Source organism: Charadrius vociferus, unplaced genomic scaffold (assembly GCF_000708025.1).
Source record: "Charadrius vociferus isolate BGI_N301 unplaced genomic scaffold, ASM70802v2 scaffold139, whole genome shotgun sequence".
Lineage (NCBI taxonomy): Eukaryota > Metazoa > Chordata > Aves > Charadriiformes > Charadriidae > Charadrius > Charadrius vociferus.
Genome location: NW_009650169.1, coordinates 718,144 through 723,983, shown reverse-complemented (window position 1 = coordinate 723,983; position 5,840 = coordinate 718,144).

The following is a 5,840-nucleotide window of genomic DNA, read 5'->3' as shown; positions in this document are numbered from 1 at the left end:
TCTCCAGAGGTCCCTTCCAACCCTGACCATTCTGTGACCTCTAAACCAGTTGCTACTTCATGGGACAACGGATCCCAGGGTACAGACAGACTTCCTGACCTGGATTAGTTCTGCTCTCCAGGAAAATGCACCCCAACAGCTTCCCAACCCCCTTGCTTCCAATTGTACCATCCTCTCTCAAACCCACGATTCCCCCAGGAGCTGACTGAACTCTCCAAGCCAGCAGAAATCCACCTGACTCACTTTTTTCTGTTAGATTTCTGCCAGGTTAGCTAACTGTGCTGGCCCAAGCTTTGGAGTCCTCAGCACAAGAAGGACATGGACCTGCTGGAGTGGGCCCAGAGGAGGGCCATGAAGATGCTCAGAGGGCTGTAGCACATCTCCCATGAGGACAGGCTGAGAGAGTTGGGGTTGTTCAGCCTGGAGAAGAGAAGCCTCCAGGGAGACCTTACAGCAGCTTTCCAGTATCTGAAGGGGCCTACAAGAAAGCTGGGAAGGGACTTTTTACAAGGGCATGGAGTGATAGGATGAAGGGTAATGGCTTCAAACTGGAAGAGGGGAGATTTAGATGTGATATTAGGAAGAAATTCTTTGCTGTGAGGGTGGTGAGCCCCTGGCACAGGTTGCCCCGAGAAGCTGTGGCTGCCCCATCCCTGGAGGTGTTCAAGGCCAGGTTGGACGGGGCTTGGAGCAACCTGGGCTGGTGGGAGGTGTCCCTGCCCATGGCAGTGGGGTTGGAACTCGATGATCTTCAAGGTCCCTTCCAACCTCAACCATTCTGTGATTCTGTGCTGAGCGCCAGAGCTAACACGAGGTAAGCGGCAAGGCTGCCAGGAGCAGGGTAGGGAATCGGCCCTCTTGGGCAACAGTGAGTTGTTACATCAGTTCAGCCCGTCCTACAAAGTCACATCTGTAATTAACAGGAACCAAACTACTAAGAATTATGCTAAAAATAATTGGGTTCCACATTCTGGTAGGATGCACAGTATCAAAATGCGACAGAGCTACAATTTTAGAAAGCGATACTTTGATAAAGGTGACGTTAAACAAAAGGATGTGAAATGAAGGCGAACAAAAATCCCTACGCAAGGCATGGATTATTGGTCAAGGAAACCAGTCACAGAGACTAAGCCCTGTAGTACTTATTCAGCACAGTAAGAATGGGATGGCAAAACATCCACCCCTCTCTGCCTGCCTGACAAGCTTCAAAAGACAATTAAAGATGAAATAGAAAGCATTCAAAACATAGACATTTATTCCCAGCCAAGTCAAAAGGAGCTTCAACAGCTGTAAGGCCCACCAAGAAGAAAGGAAGACTAAAATGCCTATCAAAAAGCACACAACCAAAAGGCACAGTTTCAATACTTCAGAAGCAGCAAAGCTGTAGAAGAACTGATGCCTGCCTGGATCACCCCAGGAAAGAGGAGCAAGGGCACAGATGTGGAGAGAAGAGATTTGCGCGTAGAACTCTGCAAAATGGGAGTTCGTCAAAATTCAGGTTCATCTGTTCTGGACATGATCTCTTCCAGCAACACACAGTATTGCTATCAGAAACCCAAGTCTCCGAAACACAGTTGACAGCAGAAAGCAGTAACAGTCACCAGGTGTTCCCCAGAGTACCCACAGAATCAGAAAGTTTCAGTGTGAGGCAGTGGAACTGGTAGATAGATGACTTCCCTCACCAAAACCAACACCCACGCCAAAGGGCTAGAGAGCAGAAAATCAGGCTTTTCTTTTTTCAAAAATGAGACCTCAAGCAAATTGCACCCTACTGAGTTCTGTGTATTCATTTGATAACAGGCTGAAGCCACAAATGACAAAAAGAACCTAGATAAGGCAGACATGGTATAACAGATACCTTTGCAGGAACAGCAATTTCACTAATTATCACAACTATTTGAATTTCAGTAAAGGGGAAAGTAAAGGAAGGGCCTTTCTTTTAGCAAGATGCCGAAAATCTTTGGAACGCTCCACTCGCACCTCTAAGATGGCAAATGAACTTCAACCTTTATTAAACCAAAGCAATGAATTTCCCCCCCCCCAAGATATGCTGTGATATAAATTAATCATATGAACAAAAGAAACGGACCTACAAGTGCTTCAGAATATACTTCAAATCTATGTGCAGCTCGTACCAAAACCATAGGTAGTACGATGGGGGCAAACAGGAAAATTACAGCATTATTATTAACACAGTCTCTGTCGGAACACCATGTGAAGCACTTGTAAACCAAACCCTAAAATAATGGCATAAATTAAAGTGGACCTGGGACTAGGGACAATTAGAATGGCAATTTCATACCAAGAGACAGGGAAGTCTTTTAAGTGAGAGATGGATTAAACACAGAGTAAACTAAATTAAGCAACCACCTCATTTAACTTGAGGAATATTTCCTGCAACTGAGCAGGACAGGACAGTATCTCTTTTTCACAACGAAAAAAACATAACACTTCTTTTTTTACACTTTGCTGACCTCCCTACACAATTAAATTAACAGTGAAATAAAGAAACACAAAAGACAGCATAAGTGATTTTCATCCTTTCTAGCAGGTGTCATTTTGTACAAGAATACTTGACAGAAACAGAAGGTGAAATTCAAGAATTTTCCTGACACGTAGCTGCAATCAGAAAATCAATTTTGCCATCAGTCTGTAAACTAGACTTCAGATGAAGCTAAATTACTCGACAAGTAAGTTTACTGAGACAAAGAAAACAAAACCATACAAATGAAAGTGGGATATGCCACACTCAAGAATACTCCACTCCAAAAAAACACTACTAGCAGTTCACCTGTCTGTGTTTTGTTACAGATACATCAACCATCCGACAAAGCAGTGACTCAATTTGATGGAACAGAGGAAGCTCCGTTCCAACACACGAAAAAACTTCTTTACAGTTTGGGTGCCAGAGCAGTGGCACAGGCTGCCCAGGGAGGGGGTGGAGTCCCCTTCTCTGGAGGTTTTCAAGACCCGCCTGGATGCAGTCCTGAGTAATGTGCTCTGGGCAATCCTGCTTTAGCAGGGGAGTTGGGCTAGAGCATCTCTAGAGGTCCCTTCACACGCTGAAAATTCTGTGATTCTGTGAATTTCACCATTAACTTTAGCCCTCTTGAGAGGACACACCTTGGACAAGGGAATAGATGTGTTTTACTTAAACTTCTAATGAGGTAATATTAACATTTTAGCTATCTAACGTGGCAACATAGCTTCACTGAAAAAAATTTGAAAACCCAATCATCATCTCTCTTTCAGACCCTCACCAAAACCAGCGTTATGTCCAGTGTTTATGTTCCTGGGATACATTAAGAACTAAGCAATCAGATGAAGCCTCATCTCCTACAACAAACTTAGACTGTTGCTCATTAGAGGAGACACATTATTGTTGATTCTGCATATTTGATAGAGAGCTAATGGCAGGAACAAGTTACTCATTACCTTTCTTGTGATGAATTTGTTACCGTCTTCTGCAAGGCCTCTTTGAAAGCTCAACTTGGGTGGGAAGGCAGATAATTACAAAATATTGGTTCAAGCCAAAAATCCGTACTTGCGGTGCGCTAGCGCGCTTCCAGGTACCAGCTAAACAGCAGGACTGTATCAATCTGACCCATATCTTCATTCCCTTTAAATCTCTGTAGTTCAGTCCATACCATGGGCTCTTAATTCAAACTCTACGATAACCAAGAGTAGAGACTTTGCCTCTTTTTTATTTAATTTTTTTTTTTAACAAACCAAACACTTAACCCGTGCCTTGTTGTAGCTCAGTTCAACCAAAATGGAGCAAGGAAGTAGATGCCAGTCTGCTGCTCTGCTTTCAGCTCCTCAACGCTCTGCCAGGAAAGCAGGTTACAGAAAGGTCAGCATTTAGCAAGAATGTCAACATAACAAGATTGTCATCTTGTTAAGGCAATAATCCCTACCTGCTAACAGCAGAAATACCTCCCTACATGGCTCTCCCTGCGAAGGGGGGAAACCCACAATTTACAAAGGATAGTTTGAAGGTGTCAGAGTACATCCAGTGCTTGGATCCACTCTGCTGAAATCCCACCACTGATGAGCACTGTCGTCACACGGCTAATCTCAACTTCACACAATTATTTCATCAACCACAAAGTTCACCTACAGGTGACAGAATGAATCAAATGAAAGTGGCTTTATGAAACTCCTCACAAATTTAAGATAAAGCCCTAGTAAGCTCACGCCTGGATGACATATAGGACTACATTACTTCCTCTTTGTCACATTAAAAGTAACCAGCTTCCATTATTATTTTTGGGCTACTTTCATGCTCCACTTGGAAGACGCTTTTGGCAAGACCTTGCCTGAAAACGAAACAGGCAATAATCCATCCAGGAGAAAAGCACCATCCCTGCACCATCCACAACCTAATCAGAAAGCACTTACTTCCCTCTCATCTAGAATAAATAAATAACACCAGCCAAGTGTATCCCGGACCCGATATATCACCTTCTACCTCAGGTGTCACCGGCAGATTGCAAACATAAACAAATCCACTGAGGGGGGAGTTTTCTTTGTGTTGCCTCAAAAAAGTTACAAAAAAGTCACAAGCAGTGCCAAACACTGGCTACTCACAGAGCACCAAACTGAAGGCTACCGCAATGGAAGTAATGTATAATCAAGAAAGCCTTGACAAATCCAATGAAACTTAACAGGGTTCAGATGCACAGTGGTATTGCAAATGTAAATATTCACTCCGCGGTTGGAGGTAACATCCTTAAAATTAAACCATAACCATGGATGACTTGGCTAATTCACATACATCAAAATCATGTACAGAGCACTGAAAAAAAATCTGATTGATATCACAGTCAACATGCCAGTTAAAAACTGCAACAGAAACAGAGCTGAGCACATCAAGATAACAGCTTGCAGAAAAACAAAAAAACAGAGCATAAGGCAAATAGACTTGGATAATTAAAACATCAGCATAGTACACAAATAGTCAAAGAAAGCCAGCAAGGTGGGGAAACCAACATAAAAAAACCCTTTCAATTAAACAATTAATAATGCAGGGAGTTAGCACACTAAGAGCACAGTAACAAGAGGATTTAGGTCCTGAAGCTTTCATAACGTTTAAGCGAGCTGAGATTAAACCAAAATCGCCCCAACCCAAACAAAACTTCATTCTAGGCACATTCACTTAGACTCAAAGGCAGCATCAGCACCAGTTTTGTGCACCTCAAATCGTGGAATGGCTCTAAATGTTCCCCTCCAGTCCCGCCTATCAAACCAAATTTTCTTAAACACACATGCCCACCCCTGTGACAACAGAAACAGACCAGAAGGCACTTGGAAAGCACACGGTATAAGCGATGCTTCCAACGGGCTTCGCAGAACTTCAGTTCTCCCCTCTGCTCTGCCCCCAAACAGGAGCGAGAGCGGCTCAGGCTCACCACCAGCATCATCCTCCCTGACAGGCCGCCGCATCCCATCGGGCAAGAGCTCAACCGGACACACACAAACAACAACACACGCTGCAGAGCAGAGAAAACTTGTCAAAGCACACTATAAAACCCCAAAAGTCAAACTTACGTTTGGCTGCTGATGCTTTAGCTTTGCTTTTCCCCCGTTTCTGAAGTTAGGAGAGGACCATGAAAGATTCTGATCCTAACGACACCGTTCCTGACTCCCCCAGTTTGCCCTCCGACTGGTCGGCCTCACATTTGACAGAGACACAAGCCCAAAACATTGGTATTTCCACCCAAGACAGCGACGGGAGCGGTAGCCGGGATGAACAGCCCTGCTCGCCTTCCGGCACGCGATTTTGGGCTGCCAAACCAGAGAGCGAGTGTGCCCTTCCCTGACCACGACACCTCCCGGCT